This window comes from Phascolarctos cinereus, unplaced genomic scaffold, assembly GCF_003287225.1.
Source record: "Phascolarctos cinereus isolate Bilbo 61053 unplaced genomic scaffold, phaCin_HiC Scaffold_5;HRSCAF=322, whole genome shotgun sequence".
Taxonomy (NCBI): Eukaryota; Metazoa; Chordata; class Mammalia; order Diprotodontia; family Phascolarctidae; genus Phascolarctos; species Phascolarctos cinereus.
This window is the reverse complement of record NW_027555958.1, coordinates 464,517,341-464,544,667: the sequence shown is the minus strand read 5'-3', so window position 1 is coordinate 464,544,667 and position 27,327 is coordinate 464,517,341. Positions and strand designations below refer to the sequence as shown.

The following is a 27,327-nucleotide window of genomic DNA, read 5'->3' as shown; positions in this document are numbered from 1 at the left end:
TGGATGGATGGATGGATGGATGGATGGATGGATGGATGGATGGATGGAAGATGATGATGATGAGATAACAGATATGGAGATTGGTGGATGATGGATACATAGAGTTATTCATATTGTGTTTATATTCTATTCTATTTACATATGTAAATATGTGTATGTGTGTACATGTATAATATGTGTATACGCCTATGCGTTGATATAGATATGGATGATCTGACTGTAAATGTAGACATTGCTGGAGGCCAAGGTTTAACTCTAGACCTGTGATAGAGACAGAGATGCTGTCTTCCCTCCCAAAAGACAGTAAGCTCATTGAGAGCAGGGGCGTTTCCCTCTTGCCTTCCATCCCTAGCACAGAGCACTATGCCTGGCACATAGTAGGAGCTTCGTCCCACTCGGAGAATCCTGTCCTTCCTTCAAGCTGCCCCTCCCCCAAAGTTCATTTCCGTAACTAAAGCCTTCACGATCATCGTCAGCTGAAACACCCTCCCTCACAGCTACTATGAACCTCGAATATCTCCTCGCTTATCTCACCATTAAACTGGGAACCCCTGAGAACAGAGATGATCTCACTTTTCTATTTGTATGCACAGCACTTAGCGTGATGCTTTGAACATAATAAGCACATAATAAATGCTTTTATTCATTCATTCATTTAAGGTGGACACAAAATTCATGCTACTTAATGGGGAGAGGGATCATAGCACTTGAGCTGAATTTATAGGATCATCTCGAGGCCCCTGAGCATGTGGCCGTTTAGGTCCAAGAGAAACTTCCCCTGCTTTTCCTTAACCCACCCCCACCCAGTGTCCTATCTGGAAGATTCCTGTTCTTTCAAATCTCTGCTCCTTCTTGAGACCAGCACCTTGTTCGTTGCTCCTTCTGGGTCAGCCTCCTGTGGTGGACTGAAAAGAAAACTGAATCAGGAGTTGGATCCTGCCTCTGCCACTCACAAGCTCTGTGGCCTTCAGAAAAGTCACATCACCTTCTCTAGGCCTCAGTTTCCTTGTCTGTAAAATGGTAGGATCGGGCAAGGTGATCTCTAAGTCCTAAGCAGCTCCAACACTCTGACTCTCCTATTCCACGTTAAATGCCAACAAACACTGTCAGACCCTTATGGTAATGAGGAGTCAAGAGACCTAGATTTGGCGTCAGAGGTCTTGGGTTTAAATCATAGCGTCAGTCAATCAGCATGGATCAAGGCCCTGAGCCTTGCAGATACAGAGAAGCAAAACACAGCCCCTGCAGTCAAGGAGTTTATAGTATGGTGGGAGCAAATTCTTTGCTCTCTGGGCCTTAGTTCCTCCTCCAAACAAGGAGTTTGGCCTAGATGATCTCTAAGGGCATTTCTTGAGATGGGGAGGTAGCTCAATGGATAGAGCACAAAGCCAGGAATCAGGAAGATCTGAGTTCAAATCCAGCCTCAGATACTTCCTAGCTGTGTGCCTCTGGGAAAGTCACTTAACTCTGTTTTCCTCATCTGTAAAATGGGTTGGAGAAAGAAATGGCAAACCACTCCAGTATCTTTGCCAAGAAAATCGCAAATGGGGTTGAACAAGGTCCTTTTTAGCCCTAAAGCTGTGCTTCTATGAAGCAGCTGTGCAACTTTGGACAAAATCAGTTAGTTTTCTGGATTTCAGTTTCCTCATCTGTAAAATGCAAGGGTCAAATTTCAATGCAACATTCTATGATTCTACTGTTTGCAAACCACTGTGCTGGTTCATAGGAATCCAGGGCATACATAAATAGATGGTAAAAACTAGAAGGCAGCACATTCTAAGTGCTAAGTGAGCAGTGGCATAGATTGCATTTTCTGTAGGGGCTGAGGAATGAATCTCTTGGGGGAACAGGGAAAAATCTTCAAGAAATGGGAGTCTTCTTTGGCGGGAGAGAATGTCTTGGGGGCATGATGGAGAAGTCAGGAGGAACACAGCCTTGTGGGTAATTAAGAGATGGCTGTCCTGGGCAGCCTCCTTAAATGGAGGTTCTGGGAGGAGCCCTCTACTCTCCAATCAGAGGGAGGGGCTCCAGGGGGGAGAGGGTCCTTCTGAGGGGTGAAGTGGTGAATTCTAGGGCTGGAGTGAGCTTCCAGGCTTCAAGCACGATAGAATGGAAAGTTCAGTAAGTAGAGCCTAGAGCAGGGGTAGAGATCCCCTTAATAAAAGGATTTGTTCTGTGAAGTTTAAATTCAGTCCAAGGGCCCCACTTGAGGATCTAGAGTACCACATGTGGCCTCAAGGCCCCAGTTCCCCCACCCCTGGCCTAGAGTCTTGGATTCTAGGCCCAACATTCCCGCTTGAGCAAATATCCTGGAGCATTTCCTTTTCCTCTCTAGGCTTTTTTTGTTGTTGAGTCATTTCAGTTGTGTCCAACTCTTTGTGACCCCATTTGAGGTTGTCTTGACAAACATACTGGAGTGGTTTGCCATTTCCTTTTCCAGCCCATTTTACAGATGAGGAAATTGAGGCAAACAAGGTTAAGTGACTTGTCCAGAGTCACACAGCTAGGGTGTGTGTATCTGAGGCTGGATTTGAACTCAGGTCTTACTCCAGATCTGGGGCTCTACCCACCGTACCACCCAGGTGTCCAGATACTCATAGGCGGGTTGTGGTTTTACAAAAAATGTTCAGTTAGTAAAGTGCAAGCTTCATATATGGAAAAGCAATTAATACAGTTGGATGGAGTGTGGGACTCATTCGGAGAAATAGTGGAAGACCAAGCTGAAAAGGTTGATTCGGACCAGATTGGAGAAGGCCAGGCTAAGGAATGTAGACTTCACTCAGCAGGCAGTAGGGAGCCGTGGTTGAGTTTTAATGGGGGGGGGTGACCAGAGAAGGGCCACAGGGTTCCAGGGTGGCCCATGTTGTATGGAGGAAGGCAATTTGGCAGCAGGATGCGGGGTGGATTGCAGTATGGAGACAACAGAGGGGGAGAGGCCACTTAACCAGCTAGTGCCATGATCTAGGCTTGGACTGATGGAGGCCTGAGCTCAGCTCTGGCAAGGAGAGCCAGGAGAGAAGGAGCAGCAGGATGGACATTGCCAAGGAAAAGTCGACAGGCCTTGGGGAGAATGAGAAAACTGGGGAACATTTTACAAGACAAGAGGGCATTAAATAAGCCCAGGGAACTTCTCGAGTTTCAAGTTCTATTTGATACTAGTTTGTCTGGGCCCCAGGTCACAGATTATGAGTCCTGAATGAAAACTGAAAAGAAGTGGTGTACCCTGGAGGATCTTGCTCCATAAATACTGATACAGACCTTCTCACTTCACAGAAGTGGCCCGTTCTACAGATCTCTAAGTGAAGTGGATTTTTAGGTAATGGGAATTTACCAGCAGCTCTGGGGAACAGCGAGGGGCAGGAAGTGGGCCATGCCCATGGAGGGAGGGGGCTGGCTAGGGGTATGGGGGGGAGGGCCAGGTATTTTTAGTTTTTTTAGCAGGGGAGGCCTTGGTGGAGAGCAAGAGAGAAGGAAAGCACAGACTGTACAGCAAGGTTAACATGGGTGGTTTTTTGGAATGTGAATTTCTTTCAGAATTCTATACATAAAGGTGAATTTGCATAATGTGAACTTCCATAAGAGAGCTGTCTGTACTTCTTTAAAAGATCTGTGATTTTCCCAGGGCAAGTACCCACTCCATAAATGTCACGTGTAGTCACCATCTCCTGGTTTTCTTGAGTTGCTAAACCTAAAAGTTTTTTGATGACTTTTTGATTATGGTCTCCTTCAAGCTTCACTGGGCTCCTTCTTGGGTAGACCCATGCTTAGTCACCTGTCGAGTCTTTGGAGCCTTTCCAGTGGGTGGAACCTACTAAAGCTACCACTTTTGTGTCTCAGACTTAAAGAACACAGGGTTCCCTCCCTGGCCTATGCAGAATATTTATCAAGAAAATACTCAAGGGATTGCACTTAGGCACTTTCTCAGACACCTTCCCACTTGGACGTTCTATGATTTTTGATTTGGAAATAGTGTATAAGATGACCATGGGGAAGGACAGTAGGGAAGAAGGTTGCTAAAGAAGATGCCTGGAGCACATGAATAGCTTTGTAGTAGCTTCTAGTGTGCCTCAGGGGCCCAGGGTGGCCCAGAGTGGTAGGCTAGATTTAGACAGATAAGATCTAGAACATCCCCATTCCATGTCCCCCAGAGAGGCTGCTCTTTCCACTTTAGAGTAGACTAGGAGGAGGGTTGTGCTGTGTGTTCTTCCACTCATCCAGATCGCTCCGGAGGAGAAAGCGAGGCTGGTGACCTTGCACAGCCCTCCCTCACTTCAATCCAGTTCACTTGCATGTCATGGCATCACCTCCCTGATGTCATGGCCCTCTTCAAGAATGAAGGACAACAACAGCATCTTCAAGAGAAGCATTGGGATAGAATTACATATATGTGTACATATTTATGTACACACACATATATGTCCGTGTGTATATATACTATTATTACATATACAATATATGTAATCTGCATATATACATACATGTTACATATTAGATACTTGTAGTCTATGGGGTTTGATGCTCTATGAGGGGTTCAAGATAAAAACCAATTTTCCTAGTCACTTTAAAGGAGGGGGTAGCAGTTTACTCTCAGCAAGCTTAGCTCCCTCCCACCAAGTAAAATGCTTCTTTGACCAAAGATAGTTGAAGACAGTGAGCAAATGTATTTATCCAAATAAGCAGAAAACAGAAATTGGGGGAGTTATATAGTTTGGAGTAGAAGATAGAATTGTTGTTGTTCACTTGTGTCTAACTCTTTATGACCCCATTTGGAGTTTTCTTGGCAGAGAGGAATGGTTTGCCATTTCCTTCTCCAGCTCATTTTATAAATGAGAAAACAGAGGCAAGCAGGATTAAGTGACTTACCCAGGGTCACACAGCTATTAAGTGTCTGAGGCTGGATTTGAACTCAGGAAGATGAGTCTTCCCCAACTGCAGACCTGTCACTGTATCCACTGCACCACCCAGCTCAGCTTAAGTGAGGAGAGGGGGAGAGAAAAAAATGGTCTCTTCAATCTCATTAGAAAACTCCACATTTTACTGTCTTCTTTATATCATGACTAATGTGAAAATGTGTTTAATATGAATGTATAAGTACAGCTCATGTCAGATTACACACCATCTTGGGGAGGGGGAAGGAGAGGGAGGGGGAGAAAATTTAAAACTCAAAATCTTAAGTGAATGTTGAAAACTAAAGCTAAATAAATAAATAATTTAAAAAGAAAGAAAACTCCATATTTAGACTGCTCCAGCAATCTCTGGCGTGCAGGCACTGGAAATCAAGGAATGTATCAGGGGACCCACTTTCTCCACATGCCCATGGCTCTGAGGACTCCCATGAGACATTCAGAACTTTGCACCCTCTCTCTTGTCCTGTCTCTCTTGAAATCTGCTCTCTCACCATCTCTCCTATGTCTCTCCCCCACCATCACCCCCATACACCATATGGAAAGTCGAGGACTCAGCGCTGTCTCAGCCAATTAGGAGTTATGTCTCCCTACATGCACACGAGGTCATAGAGCAAGGAACTACCAAACCCTGCTAGGCAGGGATGTTATGTTTGTTTTATCTAAAACAGATTTTTATTGATTTTTTTTTGCATTGTTTATTTTTCCTCCTGTATCCTCCCCCTCCCAGAGAATCACCCCTTATAACAAATTGTTTTAAAAAGGAAAAACAGAAGAAGAAAAAATGAGTAAAACTGATCAATACATTTAAGAAATTTTGACATGTGCAGTGCTCCACATCTGTGGACATCTTGAAGCTCCCCTTTAACAGACACACACCTCTGCTGAGAAATGGAGGGAGATGCCTTCTCCTATCTTTTCTTTGGGGACATGCTAGTTCTTGATAATTTTGCAACATTCATTTTCTACCGTTTTGTGTTTGTGTTTTCCGTTTATGTTGTAGCCAATGTGCATATTGTTTTCCTGGCCCTTTTTACTTACCTTTGAGTCACTTCATGTAACATTTTCCATTTGTCTCTGAACTCTTTTTGTTTGTTTCTTACATCACAGTAATATTCTGGAGAGCTTAAAACAGGCTCTCCAGAACAGCGACAAGAGCTGAATTGTATGCATAACACTCTTTTAAGTTTTAAGGAGCATTAAGGTCCTTATTAACATTTTCACCATCATTTTCTTCAGTCTAATAAGCAACAAAACAATCAGTTAAACCCGACTTGTAGGGTTTGCTCATGTCTGAGGTGTCAATGCTCGCGTTGGTAATTTCAGAACCACTTCTCAAGATCTGATTTGAGCTGATTCTGGCACACTCCAGGACATATGCTTCACTGTGGAAGCTCTGGGTCAAAAGTCATTTTGATCACTTCGTTTGCATAATTTCCAGAATGGTTGTGCCCATCAGCATCTCCACCAACACTAGTGTGCCAGCTGTGAGCTGTCCACAGCCCCTCCAACATTGACCTTTGTATTGTTTTGTCATCTTTGCCAACTCTCTGGGTGGGAGGTGAAACCTCAGGGTAGTGTTGACTTTGATATCTCTTATTCAGAGCATTCTTTACGTTTTCATCCAAGGGATCTATCTGATTCTAAGCCATTCTCCTTGTTCCTGGCAGATTATCTTTCCTGAGAGATCACTTTCATAATTTCTTCTTTGAAAATATTAGAACTTGAATCAAGGCCCACAGAAATGAGATGACTTGGTGAAAATTATACAAGGAAGGAATCAGAATAAGGACATATAAATCCTGGGTCCCAGAACTCTGGTCTTTTATACATTATGGCCAAATCTTTTCATCCCCCTGTTTACAAATGGTCCACAAATGGCTATGAGATAAGATCCTGATTTCAGATAGGCTTTCAATGTTTCCTGTAACCTTATCTAAGATAAAATTATTCCACCATTTTCCATCTATAATATTCAGTTCCAAATAAGCTGATCTCTTCCCTATCTGCTCTGTGAATACCTTACCTACAAGTCCTCCTCCAAGCCTATGCTTAGCCTGTTTCTCCTCCCTGGAATGTCCTTCCCACTCTTGTCTTTCCTGAGCCAGAAAATGCCTATCCAATTACAACCCAACTCAAATATCACCTCCTCTATAGGAAGGAAAAGAATATTTATTAAGTGCCTACTGTATGCACTGTGCTAAGCACTTTAGAATTATGGTCTTATTTGATCCTCATAACAACCCTGGGAGGTAGGTGATGTTATGACCCCCATTTTACAGATGAGGAGACTGAGGCAAATGGGTTAAGTGACTTGCCCAGGATCACACAGCTAGTTAAGTTTCTAGGGCCAGATTTGAACTCAGGTCTTCCTGATTCCACATTAGCTCTCACTGTGGAGTCCTCGAGCACCTCTGTAAATCTTTGCCTGTTACCTTCAGCTCACGCAGCTGTGTGTATCCATCCATATCTTCCCGACTGCCCTTACTTCTCATATTTTATATTTTAGCAACAGCTAATATTCTGGCATTGACTGTTTGTTGTTGGTTGTTTAATACATGCATGTAAATCTTTTTCCCAAAAAGACTGTTTTATCTGTAAGGGCCTGAAGATATCCGCTAGGATGTCTTCTCATATGTATACTTAGACTCCTACTACCTTCTACGTTTTCTGCCTCTGTTCTTCACATCCAAGCTAGCACAGACTATGGAATCAATACACTTTTAGTTGATTACAGACTTCTGGACCAGTAGTGCAAACTTGATACCTATTTGAGATGATGTAGTCACATGTCCATCAATCTCTTAATGACCTCCACAAACAAATCAGATTTATGGTGCAGACAGCCATTATGGACTGATTGCTTCTGTAATTTTTTTTTCAAATTTTGTGCTTTGGAGATTCTGTTAATATTGAACTTTGGAAGTTGAAGAAAGAGATCAAATTATGAGAACCTTCTAATGAAGCAGAAATGGCTTACTCTTTTCTTTTAATGGTTTAACACATGGAAGCCTAACCCCCAACTCTCTCCTCTCCATGTTCATAGAATCAGGAAGCTGCTGGTGCAGCGGATACCCAGGAAGACTTGTGATCGTGCCTCCGACACTTACCAGCTGTGTGACATTTGTAAGTCACTTAATCTCTGTCTACCTCAGTTTCCTCATGTGTAAAAAGGAGAAAATAATTACATCTACCTTGTAGGATTGTTTTGAAGATAAAAAGATAATATCAGCAGATTGCTTTGCAAACCTTAATGCTCTTTATACATTCTAGTTATTATTATCTCTGACAAAATCTTTTGAAATCCTTATCACTGAAGAGCTTTAAAAGATAAATAGAGGATTGTGTGTGTTTTATTCCAGAGGCAAGAAGAGGCCAATGCATCTCCTTGTGCGGGGAGGTGACATAGTGAGACGGTGCTTTAGAAATATCAATTTGACAGCTCTGAGGAGATGGATTGGAGATGAGAGAAACTGGATGCAGGGAGACCAGTTAAGTGGTTATTGTAATAGTCCTAGTGAGAGATGCTGAGAGTGCCTGCATTTGGCTGGTGGCAGTGTGAATAGAGAAAAGGAAATGTGGATTGGAGTCATATTATGGAGGTAGAATCAACAAGACCTTGTAACTGATTGGATGTGAGATATGAAGAAGAAGAAAGTGTAGAGACTGTAAACATGAGTGACTAGAAGGATTATGATGCCGTTCAGAAGTGGGGAAGGTTTGCCAAAAAAAGACAATGGGCTCTCTTTTGGACATGCTAAGCTCGGGCTGCCTGTGAGACATCCATTTGGAGATGTCCAAGAAGCAGATGCTGATATGTGACTAAAGCTCGGGAGAGAGACTAGGCTGGAATCATCTATATAGAGATGCCAGTTCAACCAGTGGAAGCAAGTAAGATCACCAATAGAGAAAACGTAAATGAAGGGACTTACCCAAGGTCATACCAAGTGTTAGCAAAGCTAAGATTCAAACCCAGATCTCCTTACTCCCAATCTGATGCTCTTTCCCCTCTATCGAAAACATCTGTAAAATGGTGCGGGGGAGCGCTCTTAGACTAATCGACCTCTAGGGTGCCTTCCAGCTTCCAGAAGTGCTATGTATGGAGGCGTATTGAGAGGGAGTTACAGAGCAGGATAGGGCGGCTAGGATGAATGGAGCGAGTACATCTGTGTGGAGGGAGGTAGGAAAGGCTTCACGAAGGACAAGTGACAAGCAGATGTTAGAAGGAGGTGAGGTGGAGATCCAGGGGCTCGGGTCTATCAAGGCCTCAGGCATACTGGCTTTTGCCAGGAGCATGCTGAAGCCAGCTCACACCGAGCCCGCTGTTCAATTGTTAATGGGAGCATTCGCGCCTCTGAAATAGGCAAATTTTACAAAGCGGGGCTTGATCGAAAGTAATGGAGATAATATTAATGATGCAGATTAAAAGTCTTCTTGTGTAGTTCAGAATACTTTTCCTCAGAGAGCCAGTTGTTAACCATTTACCAGCGCACTACTGCCTTCTACCCCCCCAGTGAGAGCAGAACGAGTCTTCTTACTGAAAATCAGAAGAGTCCAGGCTCAAAAGCTTAGGGTTGCTTGTATCCATGGTGGGACATTCAGGGTGATCTCAGAGCACATTTCTACGCGCATTCGTTGGAAGTTAACGTTGTTACATTCTCCTCTCACTCAACCATTTCTTTTTTGATCTCCTAAGCCAGGCAAGGTCCTGTACTAAGAGCTACGCACAAGTGGGGAAGGGGAAGTAATGAGGCGAATAACATAAGACACATCCCTGTCCTTAAAGAGCTTACAATCTAGGAGAATCTAAGCTGTACAAGTTACAAAATTGAGAGTTCTTAACTTTTGTGTGTGTGATGGATCAAAACCTGGTGAAACCTTATCAGAATCATGTTTTTGGATAATTAAAAAATGCTCAATTTCAGACAGAGATTAGTGAAAATAAAAATGTATTTATTCCTATCCCAGGTCATGGACCCAGTGAAATCCATTCACAGACCTCTTTGTGGATTTCTGGTCAAGAGCCCATGAACTAGAGCAATAATAACCTTTGTTCGTTCCCCACAGCAGCCTGTAAGGAAGGTACAGCAATTCCAAAATCATCTTCCTATTGAAAGATAAAAGTAATGGATAGGGTTGGATGTATCCAGGCTCACAGCTAGTAAGGGTCAGAACCTGTCTTTCAAACTCATTTTCAAAAGTTAGCTAAATTGGGGGCAGCTAGGTTGCACTGTGGATAGAGCACCAGCCCTGGATTCAGGAGGACCTGAGTTCAAATCCAGCCTCAGACACATAACACTTACTAGCTGTGTGACCCTGAGCAAGTCACTGAACCCCATTGCCCACCCCCCCCCCAAAAAAGGAAAAGAAAATGAAGGATGAACAACAAGAAATCCAACTTTTGGGGCAGCTAGGTGGTGCAGTGGATAGAGCTCCAGCCTTGGAGTCAGGAGAACCTGAGTTCAAATCCGGCCTCAAACACAGGACACTTACTAGCTGTATGACCTGGGCAAGTCACTTAACCCCGATTGCCTCACCAAAAAAGGCCAAAAAAAAAAAAAGTTGGCTGAACTATCTTGTTGATTTCACCAAATATTAAACATGGAGTCTTTTTGGTAAGACATTCAGTTCAGAAGACTTGAAGCGGGGGGTCCTGAGTTAAAGCTTATTCTCTCTCTTGCAATACAGTCATTCCTTTGTTCACTGGAATTTCTCTCTATGACTCTGCATGGGGGTCTGTGATCTTGCCTTATGAATATGAGAAGTCCCTTTTGCAACTACAGTAAGTAATATCCTCCTACCCCTATGAGAGACAAATTAAATCCACCTTATACTGATTTCTCTCTACTATCCATAGTGTTACAGGAAATTACCAGGGTATTTTAATTTTCCTGTGGTTAAATACAATTAATCCAAGTTTATTTATGTAGCATTTTGAGATACTAGCCCTTCTATAGGTGATGTGTTAGTGTTCTTAATGTTATATATAGCTATCTCTTCTGATAATATTTTCTAATCCAAATATAAATTTTAAAACAGTTCATTGAAAGACAGAATGTGAAACCAGAAAGACCTGGATTTGAATCACACTTCCTCCGCATTCTAGCTGAAAGACTCTTAGCCTCTTGATGAAATTGTCCAAGACTTTAGATTGCAGGAACAAAAGTCTTGATCTTCACCAGTAAGACTTTCCTCTTCTAAGAGTTCTCTATATCAACCAAATCGCAGGTCTGGTCACTATCCCTATCTTAATAAACACACACACACACACACACACACACACACACACACACAATTGCATTGCTGTGGACCATATACCAACTACTACATGATCCTGCCATGAAATGCTACAATATTGGTATTTTAGCAACATCTATAAGCAATCCTCAGTCTGGAATATGGTCTACCACAATGTATTCATCCTTCTTTTTAATGATTTTCAGAAAGATATAAACAAGGCCAAAAGTTGCTCAAATAAAACCAAATAGATTTAGTGAGATATAGGAATCAAGTTCCCTATAAAATTCTAAGACTTTAATACTATATTTTTCAAAGTTATTTAAAATATAGAATAGTACTTATATCTTTAGAGGGAAAAAAGACTACTTTAATGTAGCAATATAATCTATTCATAGGTTCATGGACCTAAAAACCTTCAGGGAATGCCATGGATCCATATCTCTCCATTTAAGATTTTAAGTTTTAAGTTAAATAGGTCATTGCTACTGTAAAGTAATACACCATGTTTGGGAATTTTCTAAACATGTAATTTACAAAGAGTTTGCATTGTTAGGTCAATTTTCCTTCCTGAAGAGCCTTAAAACCAATGTGATCCCACAAATGCTGCCTTCCCTACTTTATCTCCTGTGTCTTTCACAATTGAGCGGATTGTCACACTCCATTATGTGTCATGCAGATCCTTTGGCTTAGCGATATTACTGTACTTGTCGAAAATGGTCTTTGAAAATGAATATTTGGTTTAAATATAAAGGAAGCACCCTGCTAATAAGAGCAATTCTGTGGTCAAAACCTTTTCCCAAAGGAAATGACCAAAACTCCATTTAGCACACCCACTCACACACACACACAGAGTACCCAGAAAAAAGGCTCTATATTCAATATCATTTGTGTATTGTGTGTGAAGAATTAGGACTGAAGGTGAGGCAGTAGTTTGCTCTGTGCCTTATACATTTCAGTTTTGGTTTGGCCTTTGTGAGGCTCTCCCAATGTGCAGAATCCCTCCACTGATTCAGGTTGGCAACTCATTTGTTATTTTTCTTAAAGAGTTAAAAATGTTGCTGAAAAAATCATGGTTTGCTCATAGTTACCTGAAGAGTGTGGATCATTATCAGGACTTGGAAGGCTATCTTTCTTCCTCAAAGGCTGCCATGCCATCTGCTGCTATACTCTGTGCCTTGTCTCTTGGTATATAAAAGGCCCCTGTAATGTTTATGAAATTCTTGTATCAATGGACAATTTCTGTTCTAAGAAATTACCTTTTAATTTTATAAAAATGGACTTTTATTAGATTATGGATTATATAGATTGTTATTTACCATTAACTACATTGATGACACCCTTTCGTCATTAGGATGTCATCAAGGAATTGTAGAACAGGAAGAGAAGATGGACGAGGCACAAGGCAAGATGCCAGGTGAATAACCAGAGTGCTCTACTCTTTACCATCCCAATGTTGGCAGAAAGTAAGAAAGGCTCCAGAATACTGGGTGGTCTCCCTATAATGAATTTTTGAGAGAACATACTAGAGCAGGGATGTACTGGTAAACACTTAACAACCGGCTCTCTGAAGTACCCAACCCTTTCTAATTTAATCAGCATTATTAATGTAACCCAACTTCCAGAGTCTATTGGTATGGGGCTCTGTCCTCATTGGTGGAGATCAGTGCCCTGCATCTGCATGAGGGGCAAGATGGAGTTGAGAGCTTCAGGGGAGCTCCTGTCTCTCTGGGGAATCTCTGCAAGTCTCTTGGGAGCCTTTTTAGGCTTCGAGTGCTTCTGGCTTCCAGCTTTGAGAAGGAAGATGGATGATGCCAACCTCCCTGCAGGTTGCTAAAGGGAAAAGAAGACTCTGGGAAGAAGCCAGCATGAGAGGAGTTAGTAGTCTTCATGTCCCTGTGCCCAGCTTGCTACTCTAGAGACATTGAGGAGCTTCCCGTTGAGTGAGAGATCTGGGACTCTCTCTTTCTCCCGATGGGAGAGCTCCTTCTCTCTGTGTTGTCTGGTATACATTCTCCTATGTATATTTTCTCTGATTTCCATTCTGCTGCTAACTTGGATAAATGGGTTTCTTGGCTCCCTGCTATGTGTGTATTCCTTGTGGAAATGATATTTTGTGGGAACAGAGTAAGGGAGTCAAGCCTTAGATATAAAGCTGGGAGTCCTCATTTTCCCGTTAATGAACAGTGACCAAGAGTTTAGCTTGAACTTGAAAAATCACATCCCCCAGACTAACAATATTTAAGGGATCAGATAGATATAATTCTGGCTTGGCACCCTTCCCAGTTTCTCCCAGGAGTTGAGCAGAGCCATCAGCTTCAAGCTTCTGGCTCCAATCTCCTGCTTCCCCTTTCAGCAGGAATTAAGTCTTCCTTGGAGAAGGTGTGGGGGGGAGACAAGAAGCTGGAGATACTTACTCTTCCTCCCTTGGAGCCACACAGACACTCCCAGGCTACAGAAGGGGGATAACCCTCACTGCATCAGTGTTTTCTCCACTGCTTTCTGAAGCCTAGACAATCAACAGAACGATCAGTCAAGCCCTGCAGCCTTAATTTGCTTGCTAATTTCTGAGTTGTAAACGTCCACACCGAAAATTTAACAATCGCTCAAGCAAACCAACTTCAGCACCCTCTTGGACAAGAGTCGCTCAAGACTGGGAGGATGGGTAGGTTGTAATATGCATCGAGGGAACTCCTGAGTCAATCATATCATGGACCCAGCTGAGTATTCAAGATCCATGTTATTTATAGCTAAGGAGGAAAATCAGCTTTAGAGAGACCACAGTGCAAAGCCACACAAAAAACTTCTTCTTTCCTCTTGTTTTGTATTGTAACCAGCAGGTGGCACTATCTAGCAAGGTTTGGACGTTGGCTGTGGGAGCGCCTCTCCTCCCCATCCCCCATCCCCTAGCTCTCTTGATAACCTTCAGGCTTGTCCTAAATTCTAGCTAGAGACCATTCCTCCCAGACCACACCTTCCTTCTCCCAAGGGGTGACCTTATCTAGGTCCAAAGCTTATACTCTCCCCTTCACTTTGGAGGCTGAAGACTTCACTGAAATGTCCCTGACTCTAAAATATTAAATCCAGGTTAACGGTTCTAATCATATGATATGTCTGTCTCTACTATTGGAGAGATTATAAGTGTGGCATATAGAACCAAAAGGTACATAAAGAACCGATCTTTTGATATTGTGGGACTTAATTGCTTTCTGGACTGCTTTGATCTGTCCCTTTTTACTCCATTTGGCCAAAATCCCAAGTAGCGGTTTTACTGAGTCTTGAGATGCAAGGTGTCTCTTTCAGATTTTGGAATGGTTTATGTTCGTCATAAAGTTCCCCCCTCATTCAGAGTTCACATTTCACATCAAGTTAGTAAATTTGGTTTATTAACCAAAAATTAATAAATTAACAAATTTTCATTTGGCCCAGTCTCGAAGAGGATGAGAGGGAAAAATCCTTTTTCAGCCACCCCAACAGTGAGATAGAGAAGATCTGTCCTCTATGCCTCTTTATTTCTATGCAAACTATTCCCTGACTTCCTCCATCGTAGTCCCCCTGTGCACAATTAATAGATATGAATCACAAAGATATTATGATCATAGTTTTATATAAGACAAATTATAAGTTAAAAACAACTTAAAGAGAAAAAATGTTTTAAAAGTGTCTGCTTAATGCAAGAAAAAAAGGAGTGAAAAGACTTTAACTCTGATTGTCCTTTCATTGACCCCCAAAAGGAATAATAAGCAGCACCCTTAGTCTGTTTTGCGCAAGCCCAATGGGGTTGGTTTTCTAATGAGTGGAAGTCTTGGCCTCTGGAGCAAAGCCTGCAATGCCCCCCCTCCAGTTTCTGGGTTCACATTACATGACTGCAGGACCTTCTTTCTCTCTCACCAGCTACCATTACTGCTTCTCCCTCCACTCCCAGCTCAAACTCAAACTACACTTCAATGCTTCTGATTGGATCTGACTCTTCCTCCTATTTCAGTCAATCAACAAACATTTATTAGGTGCAAAGTACCCAGTTAAAGCTCTGGGAATATAAAAAATAGCAAAAGATAGTTCCTGCCCACAAGGAGCTTACAATCTAATCAATTAGATTGTTATTACAATCTATCTGTAGATGGACTCACACAAGGATTTTTCTCCCTTGGTGAGATGCTAAGGAGGAAACAACCCTGTCTATCTGGGACTATACTTCCCAGAATTCACATAGGTAGATTTCAGAATCTTTCCTCACTCACAAGGAAATCAGTTTGAATACCTAGAGTGGGAATTCTTTTTTTTTTTTCAGCCCATTGTAAAGGGCTTTGATTAAGGAAAGCAGTGGGGCACACACTGGAGAGATGTGGTTTTCTTTTATTTTTAACTATGAAGGAGCAGACCAGATAATAAAGGGGAATGAACTATAGTCTCACAAATTTTTTTTACATCCAAATTAAGTTAGCCATTAGAAGCCTGCAACTAATATATACCCAATGATAACAAAATCCCTAGCTACAGAAAAAACCTCATAAAATGAAAAAATAACATCAGAGCGGAATGTGGGGGTGAAAAGGCTGCTCATTTCTAGGTTATATTTTAGCAGTAGGCACAGGTAAATAAGGGAAATAACCCAAAGGTAACTTATTCCCTTCAAGTAGAGATTCTTCCCTTTTGGTGAGGGGAAGGGAGGAAGGAGTAGGGAAGCATTTTAATTCAGTCACTTCAATCATGTATATGCAAAATAATAATAATAATAATAATCAGAGAGATGAGTTACTGAAACCAGTAGAAGTGCTGAGAATTAGAAGAGGGACATAAAGAACAGAAAATGAGTGAAATTTTTGAAAGATCTTTTAGCCATAATGCCAGTAGATTGGGCAGCTAGGTAGCGCCATAGTGCATAGAATGCAGGGCCTGAAGTCAGGAAGATGAATCTTCCTGAGTTCAAATCTAGCCTCAGACACTTACTAGCTGTGGGACTCTGGGCATGTCGATTCACCCTGTCTGCCTCAGTTTCCTCATCTGCAAAATGAGCTGGAGAAGGAAATGGCAAACCACTCCAGTATCTTTGCCAAGATAACCCCAAATGGAGCTGGACACAAGTGAAAACTGACTGAATAACAACAAAACCAATAGGTTGCATTTGCTTTTCAGTTGTTACATGACTTTCTATTCTTCAGGATCATGGATTTCTTCATTGATAAGGAAACTGAGGCCTAGAAAGAGAAGGTGATTGGCTCAAGGTCACAAAGGTAGTGAGGGGCAGCAGAGCAAAGTAAGAACGGGGATCCTCTGACGGTAGCAAGATCTGGGCCTTTTTTTACTCTGTACCAGAGTGTCTCTTTTGAAGAGAAAGAAAGCACCTCTGTACAGACCTAATTATACATTATGCCAGAGGGACCTAACCTTTTTTGTGTCCTGGATCCCTTGGGTAGTCTGGTGAAGCCCCTGGGCCCATTCTCAGAATCATGTTTTTAAATCATTGAAGAAAATGCTAAATTTCAGTTAGAGTAAAAATATAGATATAATTTTTACCCATTGAAGTTCACAGACCCACAGAGACCCCAAGTTAGGAACTCTTCAAAAGAAAGAATCAGGAAACATTAAGTTCTTTTAAAATAAGGGAAAGTGAAAATGCTAAATTAGTCTTTTTTCTTTAATTGTGTTTATTCACTTCACAGACTTCCGACATTTCTTTCAAGTAGGTACTTATTTATTGTGATTTGGCCAAAATGCCCTAAGACCTGGGAGAGTTGGGGGCTCATTCTCAGCAGGACGTTCTAGACAAAGCAGGAAAGGGCTAGGAGGCCCGCTGCTCATCTGAATGTCCCCCGAAGGCATCTTAAAGTAGAACTCCAGTTTCCACTGTCTCTTTCCCCACTCATCCCTTCAATACAAATCTCATTTCCTTTAGCCTTTCCATGTGGTGGGACTTAATTACTTTCTGGACTGCTTCGAAATCCCAAGAACTTTTACTGAGTCTTGAGATCCAGGTTGTCCAGCTCAGATTTTGGAAAGGTTTGTGTTCTTAATAAAGTTCCCCACTCCCTCCAAGTTCATTCTTCATATCGAATTAATAAAGTTTTGGTAGTTGTTTAACTAGATTAAATGTTACACTTTCCATAGAAAGGGAAGGCACTACCTTACTGACCTATTTTTCATCTGTGATTTAGAAAAAGGCGAGATTAGCATGGATATTGCATTTTCAAGGACCTCACCACTATTAAATAGACTGTTAAGTGCATTTTATGGCTGAAGAGTCTGTTCCCAGTTCAGTCTAGGAGACGTGCTAAGTTCATCTCTACCTGCTACATTGAACATTCACTGACTAAAATACTTTCTGTGGGTGTTAATACCTATGCTCTGTATCTTTTAAGTACATAATGCTAAATGTTTTAGGACTAGTAAAATGCAACTCAATAAAAGTCTTCAGAATAGGTGTTGTCCCTTAAGAAAAATATAAGGTTCGTATTTACGAGATGCCATCTATCTTTTGCTCCATTAACACACGTGCACGATAGGTGACCAGATTTTGGGGAAAAAAGCCCAGAACAAAAGAAGTGTTTCAGAAAATAAGGTCAGAGGTCTGAGTTACACCAACATAGGACCCATGATGAGTTAAATGACATTGTCGCATCAGCTCAACTTGCTGTCAGGATTATAGGCTCTCGACTGAGGCTGCTTTGGCTTGATGGGCTCCGGCAGACGAACATAGAAGTTTTACTTCTCAATCCCTTTGCAATTTTAACCAGCGGCTGCCTTTATGAGATGCTTCTACTTAGACATGCACTTTTTTACTTAATATTTTTTGGAGTTTTGTTTTTATTCTGCATGGGAAATGGTAGTGGGAAACCAGAAGATAACTGCTGAATGGAGCAACCAATTAGAGACTGTGATACAAAGCAATTAAGAGGCCAGTTCTCAATGTTCTCTTTTGTGCCGTCAGGAGACTTCATGCAATCCTATGCTCTCTATGAATGACACGGTCAGTAAATACATCTACATTGTATGTTTTAAAAGTTGATGAATAGCATCATAGACATATCAAGGACACTCTAGGCTTCATTTATTTTAATTTATACAAAACCCATTTTTAAAAGTCTAACCGCTTCATTTTAAGCATCTTAAGGCCCTCAATAAATGTTTACTTTTTATGACAATACCACAAATGTACACGGGACTTTTTTCTTCAATACTTTATGGTTCCTTGATTTTCATTTGGCATGAATCGATTTTAACTACAAAGTAGAACAAAACCCCTCCACATTTGTTTCATGAGTCGCTATAGTTAAAAAAATTTTTTTTTCTGTCCACTCTTTTATAATGAGCTTCTCTGAATGTACGCAGGTGCAGTATATCATCCAGCTGTATTCAAAGTCATTTCACTTCGAAAGAACTTGCACGGTTTAAATTCTGACACTCCTAATACCGTGGTAAAATGTCTGAATAGTCTTTAGTGGATAAAGAAGTATGGCCAATGGATAGAGAGCCTCAGGGCTGCACTGGAACCCACAAAATGAAAAAAAAAAGGCTTAGAGCCAGACCTCCTCTTTGGAGGATTTGTAGAACACAGATAAGCTCTTTGAGTGAGAAGGTGTGGGTGGGTTGTGATCTGAACCCACTGATGAGCTCAAAGAACCATTACACTTTGAACGGGTTCATGATCCATCGGTTAGGTAGATATTTTACAGGGAAAGAAAGCTAGACTTGAAGTCAGGAAGACCTGAGTTCAAATCCAGCCTCAGACACTTAATAGCTGTGTGACCCTGGCAAGTCACTTAACTTCTCTGCCTCAGTTTCCTCAACTGTAAAATGGGAATAATAAGAGTACCTGCTTCATGGCGGTTTTTTGAGGATCCAGTCAATAACAAGCCTAGAGTAGTGCCTGGCACATCATAAATGTTTAGTAATCGTTTACTCCCTACCTTCTTTCTACTAATCTGCACATTCTGCAACTTATAGTCTTAAAGAGTTTCCAGAGGGCACTGAGAGGTTAGGTGGTTTGTCTAGGGGGGCACAGCCTGTATGAGTCAGAGGTAGGATTATAATCCAGGGCCAGCTCTTTATCCATTCCCCAATGTTACTGCCTATCTAAATGTCTATGCTCTATGCAAAGACCCAAATCTTGATTTATGAAGAAAAGGGGATCTGGATGAATAATTTTCCCCTTCTGTCCTCCATTATCCCCCCTTCCCTCTGGCCTTCACCACTTCAGGTGCCATACTCTGTGTTAGAACCAGGGAGGGGCAGAAGAAGGGAAAAGAACATAAAGAGGAGAAGCAAAAAGCAAGAAAAACCAAGCCTAGGTCAAAGGATGGAAGAGAGTAGTCATGGGAGTCATTTCATAGAAAACAGAGCCTTCAAGGCCTCAAATGGGAACAAATAGGCAACGGTATATAAAACATATGCAGAGCTGTGTGTGCAGACTTGGGAAGATCGTATTGATGAATAGAACTTGAAAAGTTAGTGTTTTTCCCTAATCACCATGCAAGCATGTGAGAATACATCTGTGTTCTCTAATGCCAAAAAAATTAAAATATTAAACTCCACCAAGTACCTAGTTTATGGGAATATAATTCCATAAAATTTAAGAGGTGGAAATAACCCCAGCAGCCATTCAGTCCAAGACATACCTAAATGAAATCCTTACTATCACATATTCAGTAAGTATGTCCTTCTTAAATCAGTGTGCCCAAAACTGAACATAATATTCCAGATGAAGTCTGGCAAGGGAAGAAGAGTACAGTAGGACTATCATTTCTTCATTCCTGGAAACTATTCCTGTTTTAATGAAGCTCAAGATTGCATTAGCTTTTTTTGCTGCCACATCACACTGCTGACTGTGATTGAGCTTGTGGTCCACTAAAACCCCCAGATCTTATTCAGAACAGCTGCTGTGTAACTATACCTTCCCCAGCCTGTACTTGTGAAGTTGACTTTTGTTCCTAACTTTTTTGTTGGACCCTAATTCTGTCATCTGCTGTTTTAGCTCTAGCTCTCACCTTTGTGTAATCTGAAAATATGATGAGCATACCCTCTGTGACTTCATGCAAGTCTTTGACAAAAAGGTTAAACAACACAGATCCCTGGGGCTCTCCACTGGAGATTTGTTGATATCAACAACTATTAACAACTACTTTTTGAACATGTGTTCCAACCAACTCTGAATCCATCTGATTTTAGTCTCTTCTACTCCACATCTCTCTTCTCTACAAGAAGAATATGAGATATTTGATCAAAAGCTTTGCTATAATTTTCTACAGCAGCTTATCTCTCAATTTAGTCATCCTTTCAAAAAAGGGAATGGAGTTGGTTTGGCGTGACTCATTTTTGGTAAAGCCTCATTGACTTTTTGTAACTGTTGCTTTATTTATGTGTTCATCAGCATATGTTGATAACAGCACTGAAGTCAAGCCCATTGGCCACCAGTTTGCCGACTTTATTCTCTGTCCTGTTTTGAAGTTCTTTGAGGGCAGGGACTGTTTCATTTTTATTTTTGTATCCCTAGTGACTAGCACATATCAGGGGCTTAATAAGTGTTTATTGAGTTGGTTTACTGAGATTGTCCCCGAGGGAGAAGCAAAGCTTAAGGCCTAGGAGATCACCTTGATTGGAAGGCCCGGCTCATCCCAGTTCAAAGAATTGTGGAATTCTAGAATAAGAAGGTAATTTAGAGTTCCTCTAATCCAACCTTCTGTCAAGTGTATGTGAAACTCTTGCCTTCACACAGATGGAATGTAGTATTGTTAGGGGGTGTGTCTTGGAGCCCCTGTTCAGAGTGCCCTACCTGGGTGAGCCACCAGGTGGTGCTCCAAGCTCGAGCTGTACGGGCTTATTCAAATGGGCATGTCTGAATACACCTGGCAGCCCCCAGCCTTTCGCTACCAGCTCACATGCACAGATAGCACCAGATGCCCAAACCTTCATCTATGCCCTTTTGCTCCAAGGTTCCAATCTGGGGATGTGGATATCCTAGTAATAATTCATAACTTAGTTCATTATCCCCATTCACACTTAATTCACTGGTCTCACTCTCCCTGCCTCAATAAGAATTCACTCAGTTGTTATTTAGATTAAAATCTGTTTGACTACATTGAAAACTGAAGTCAAATATAAAGTATGAGCTCTCAGTGGTAGAGGTGGCCCCCGCTGCTTCTCGTAAATCTGAATTTTCAACGTTCCTCACCCTATGCCAGGTTGTGCCTCTCAGTTCGGACAGGCAAGAGATAGACTTTCCAGGAAAGTTCCTTCAAGCCTCCTGCCACATAGCAAATTCACCGGGGAACAGGGAAATTGTCCGCCATGCTGCAGCTTGCCCCCACCTTGTAGAAACAACATTCAGCTCAACCTCTGGATAAGTGAATCTCCCCCCCCCGAGAGGTCAGCTGGCTGGGACCCCAGGAGTTCACAGACTCAACCCATCAAAGGTTAGCTCCTTTCTCCACATCTCCTCCACACTTATGCTCAACACAGCCAAGGATAAGTCAGTCACTTGGTGGGCTTTTCCTTGACCTGGTAAGAACTTTCCACTCCAGGCTGCTCTTGTGATCAGATGCCTACTCTTCTTCCTGGGCTGCAGCCATGCACTGGGAATCAGACAATCAGGAAGAGAAAATAAGCTAAGAATCATTGTTGCAAAGTTGAATTCTTAAAGGCCGAGCAATGCAAAGTATAGCAAAGCACTTGCTCTGAACATTCATATTTTGTTTTATTTTTGAGATGCGGCCTCCCAATCCAGGATGGAAGTGTAGTAGACCAAATCCCAATATTGATCAGAAGGGAAGAGCTGACCCATTTTGTTTCTTCGGATCTAGGACTTTTTGTTTTTCCCTAGGGGGCCTAATGGCCCCCGTCTCCTGGGGCCTTAGTGGAGAGGCCCAGTTGGCTTTAACCCTACAGCAGCAGCTTAGAACAAATGATCTACCAGCCTCGCTCAGTCTCTTCAGTAGCAGGGATTACAGACCTGTACCACCATACCTATCTCTCCTTTTTTAAAGATCCCGCCAGAGTTCTGGACCTAGTGAGTTCCTTATAAATGCCCTTTAGGTCATCCTCCCCTGATCCCTTAGCTATTCAGTTCCGTGCTTCTGGGATTCATTGGTACAAAAATGACCCACTCCCCAATTTGAGGCCTCCATAATAAGTGTTATACATTAATCCCCTTGACAACATCTCCTACATTAACTATGTTTGAACACATTTAGAAATGGGGAACTCATTACTTTTCTTCAGATTCTTTCAGTTCTTCATCTGTTGCCCTGTGTAAAGATTTGAAGACTATAAGTCAGCCTTGAGAAATTTTTTCTAGCTTTTCCTATGCATGAAACACCTAGAATTGTGCCTGGCACACAGCAAGTGCTTAACAAATGCTTGTCCATGGACTTATTGATTAATACTTAGCAGAGACATAATGGTATTGGCAATAAATAACAACAGACTGAAGAATTGTCCATGCTTAAGTAGTGAAGGGGACTGAGAGAAGACAGGCACTCCAATTCACTATTGGGAGACCTGTTAATTGGTCCGACTGTTTTGGAAAACAGTATAGAACTATACTAGAAAGTTCACTAAAATACATACCCTTCGATCCAATAATGCCCACTAGGAGCCATATTGCCAAAGATCAAGGACAGATGGAAAGTTCCCAAATGTGCATAGTGTTTGAAGCTGAATTTTTTGTAGTAGCAAAAAACCGGAAGCAAACTGGGTGCCCATCCATGGGGGAATAGCTGAGTGTAATGAACTATGATTGTATCATGAAAATGACTAATATGAATAATTCAGAGCAACTAGGGAAGATTTGTGTAAACTGATGAAAAGGAAGCAAGCAGATTGACCATAACAATGGCCCTACAATGACTATAACAATGCAAAGGGAAGCATCATTGAAAGGCACCCAAACTCTAAACAGTCTTGCTGATAGAGGACAGATGTTGAAACAAACCTCCCCCTTCCTGGAGGCGATGGACTACTGGTATGGGATGAGGCAGAGGTTATCAGCACAACCATTGTGGTGGCTCAACTAAATTTTGTTCTAAGGGAGAATTCTATGAGGAATGGAGAGAGTTGTATTGTGAAATGATAATGTTAAAAAAAAAAGAAAACAATATAAAATATATTAGATATAAAATATAAATATAAAAACATTAGCGTTCCAATGCTAGGGGTCAGATTTTAAATGGTAATTAATTAATCTTCCATTTATTTCAGACTTGAGCCTATTATGAACTATTTCAAATTATATGGCTGGGGTTTTTTTGACTAAAGTTTTAAAAGACAGATTTTTTAAAGAGAAATTTGCCATGGAGGCTGTGAAAACTGAGTCCCTTTCACTGATCAACAAATTTTTATTCCACATTCACTATGTGCTCAGTACTGTGCAAGAAACTGTGGGATAATACAAGAGGCTCTAAGATACCATCTCTGACCTCAAAGAAATTCTTACCTGCTGAGAGAGAAAAGACTGGCAGTACATGAAACAATTAGAGAATAATAAAAAGCCGGAAGGTATTTAGTTGCTCAATGGATGGTATCAAATAAAATACAGTTGGGTAAGTGTCTTGCAATTCATAAAGTGTGACATAAGTGACAGCTGTTATTATTGTTGTTCTCATCTTGTAATTGATGGAATTCAGCTAGAAATGATCCTGGGACAAGTTGCTATACTTCTATCATCCCTTTATATTTAATGATCAACAGGCTATTGAAAAGGTGGATAAAGTGGTTTCCTTCCCCAGTTGAATAAAGTATGAGTTATAAGCTTACCTTCTGCAGGCCTACTGAAAGCATCTTAGGGACAGTTTGATGGAAATGGTAGGGATTTCAGTGTCATTTTATGTGATTTTGATTTCTTCAGTTAAGTCTCTATATTTTAATAGCTTTTCATTCCACATAGATTGGTCCTAAATATTCAGTGTGCAAACATCAATGTAAAATGTTCTTAGTTTTTCTTTTGTCCAGTGTCATGGCCCAGGTGATTGTGGGCAACAGTTTTGTCTTTGGTGATGCCCTAGTTCCTGTATTGGGTTTTGGGTTAAATTCACAAGGATTTTTGGGTGTGGGTGTTTGTAGAATGAAGATTTGTCTTCTGTTACTTTATGCAAGATAGCAAGTGTTGGATATCTCTTTCTGGCCATGTGATCTTGTCTTCATGGGTATTCAGTAGGTGTGAAATTTTTGCAACTTGAAGTTATGTGTTACTGTTATTTTCGGTCTTTTCAGTTGTCTCTGACTCTTTGTGACTCCATTCAGATTTTTCTTGGCAAAGACACTGGAGTGGTTTGCCATTTCCTTCTCCAGCTCATTTGACAGATGAGGAAACTGAGGCAAACAGAATTAAATGATTTGCCAGGGTCCTAGTAAGTGTTGCACAGTTTCCACCAACCATCGCAAAATCTACATTCATTAATAAGAACTGGGTCCTTAGGGATATCCTTTCTATAAGCAATTACCTGCTCTTATATTGATATAATCCTTCCTTCCCCATTTCTGTAAATAAATTTACATGATTCAGCCATTTATTTGACTATTATTTTTATATTACAAACTTAAGTAGTATGGAAGTTCAGAAAAGGGAGAGATTGGGTGCAGGTTAGAACAACCAGGAAAGCTTCCTTGAAAAAGCCTCTAGAAGTCACCTAAAGCAGTATTTAGAAATGTTTATGTGAAAAAGCGTTAAACAAGCAGAAGGATCATCCCAGCTAAAGTGTCACCTTCTACAAAAACCTTCTGTGATCTCCCTTAATTCTAGTGCCTTCCCTCTGGTGATTAGCTCCTATTTTTTTCTGAATGTAGCTTGCTTGTCTGTGATTGTTTGCCTGTTGTCTTCCTCATCAGACGGTGAGTTCTTTCAAGGCCGGGGACTGGCTTTTGCTTTCCTTTGTATCTCTAGAGCTTGGCACAGTGCCTGGCACACAGTAAGTGCTTAATAAATGTTTATTAATTGACTGAGCACAGTCACATACAGACTTCCATATGTCCATGAACAAAGATCAGAAGAGAAGGGGATAAAATCAGAGTTTAATGTTGATTAGGTTCTTTATTTTCTGTTTAAGATGTTTAAATTTATCATATAAATCTATATGGCATAGAGAAATTCCAAAGCAGATTCCACTTCTTTCCAAGTTTTAACAGCAGTCAAAAGAGGTGTGTACATACACAGCTATTATGAGGTGAAGGGGAAGGAGTAAAATATTAGAGTCTTTATAAGGATTGAACCACTAGATGGCTTATGTTAAGGCAATCAGTTAATTGACATTTTGCTGAGAGGAGAAGGAAGAAACAAAACACAGTTGGAAATATTTACTTACAAAGATATAGAGTATTTGCTCAGATTTGTTTGTCAGGTTTTGTGTTAAGTTTTGGCTAGCTGCCAGAGTGGGGCAGCTAGGTGGTACTATAGTGCATAGCAGTCGGGCCTAGAGTCAAGAAGACTCATCTTCGTGAGTTCAAATCTGACCTCAGACATTTATCAGCTATGTGACCCTGGGAACGTCACTTAACCCTGTTTGCCTCAGTTTCCTCATCTGTAAAATGAGCTGGAGAAAGAAATGGCAAACCACTCCACTCTGCCAAGAAAACCGCAAATAGGGTCACAAAGAGTAGAACACTTGAAAAATGACAGAATTACAAAGCTGCCAGAGCAAAAGTAAAACATTGATAACCAAAACCAAAACCAAACAAACCCCAAATCTATAGCAACCCAGAGGTAATAGAGAAAACATTGTTTCCTTCCAGGGAGGATTCAGAGATGGGAGGAGCAAGAGGACAGTCTTAGCCCAGTGACACTCCCATATCTGGAATCTCTGGTGGTCTGCTGGAAGTCACATCTCAGCCAAAGTCAAAAACAAATAAAAGTTACATTCCTCCTATGTCCTTTAAACAGAATATTAGCTAACAGTTGTCTAGCACTTTACAAATAATTTTTAATTTTATTTGGTCATGATACCCACCCTTTGGGGGTAGATAAGGCAGATATTATTGTGCTATTATTTTATAAGTGAGGAATCGGAGGCTCAAACACATGAAGTGACTTGCCAAGAATTACACAGCTATTTCAGCATTGAAAAGCCTGGTCTACAATCCACATGGCAAGTCATTGAGCTAGTGTCTGCCTTTGTTTCCTCTACTGTAAAATGGAGATAACAGCAGCACCTACCTGCTAGGATTCTGTGAGGATCGAATGAGATCATATTTGTCCAGTGCTTGGTTCAGGGCCTGGGACATAGTAAGGGCTTCCTAAGTGCTGGTCTCCTCCCTTCCACATCTTCCAAGTCCAATGGGCTTTCTGTTTTGCCACAGGCTCAGACTCCCTGATCCTCAAGCACTCTTATTAGATGACTGGACAACAGAATTGAACAGATCACTCAGGGAATTCAAGACTTAAGTATTGATTGAATTTAAATACAATTTATCTGCCCTGCCCATCAAAAACCTCATTTCTCTTTTGTATATACCCATATTACATGCATGCTGTTTCCCTCAAGTGAGTGTAACCTCTTTATGTCTCCAGTGCCAGGCAGATAATAGGCACTTAATTATTGATTGGTTGTGATTGTCAATCACTTCTCCAAGTGAAATTATAGGAAGAATTTAGGGATCCAAATAAATAAATATATATGTATATATGTGTGTGTGTGTGTGTGTGTGTGTGTGTGTGTGTGTGTTATATATGTATATATGTATAGCGACATCAGGAATAGAAGCTCACAAAGAGATACTCAGATTAGCATTCCTATTCCCATGAAAGCTCTAACACATTCTTAATGATGATTGTCAGGGCCTTTCATCACAGGACTGAAAAATTCACTATAAGCTAAAAATTGATTTACCAGGTGTCAATGAGGAGTAAATTGTTTCACATTTAAGTTGCAAGAACAGAGAAAACTCAAGCAAGAAGAAGGACAGTAGTTTTCGAAACTTCTTTCCAAATCTGAAATGTGCAAACTACTAGTATATGAAGAGAGGTAAAAATGAGAGTAACTACAGTATATTTGTCCCAAGTGACTTAAGCATCATAATCAACAGTTCTGGAGTGAGTGCTCTGTGCAAGGTACTCTGCTAGGCACTGTGGATACCAAGAGAAGGGTCTTGTCTTCAAGAAGGCTTATAGTTAAGGTAGAGACAGAGAACATATGCATAACATGTAGAACATGGTGACATGCTAAATGCTGAAGGGGCTACGTAGGTAGCATTACTGGCATTG

The 27,327-nt window shown here is 41.2% G+C and overlaps 1 long non-coding RNA gene across 2 annotated transcripts in view; it reads left to right on the top strand.

The window, feature by feature from the left end:
• LOC110212980 (uncharacterized) overlaps positions 1–27,327 on the top strand; it is a 35,241-nt gene that overhangs the window by 607 nt on the left and 7,307 nt on the right. Inside the window, exons 2-5 of one of the 2 annotated variants that reach the window (XR_013487458.1) lie at positions 808–3,316; positions 7,951–8,030; positions 8,267–10,686; positions 12,496–12,558. This is a non-coding gene — a long non-coding RNA (uncharacterized LOC110212980). The remainder of the gene's footprint in view (positions 1–807; positions 3,317–7,950; positions 8,031–8,266; positions 10,687–12,495; positions 12,559–27,327) is intronic. The other variant, XR_013487457.1, reaches the window with a different exon arrangement.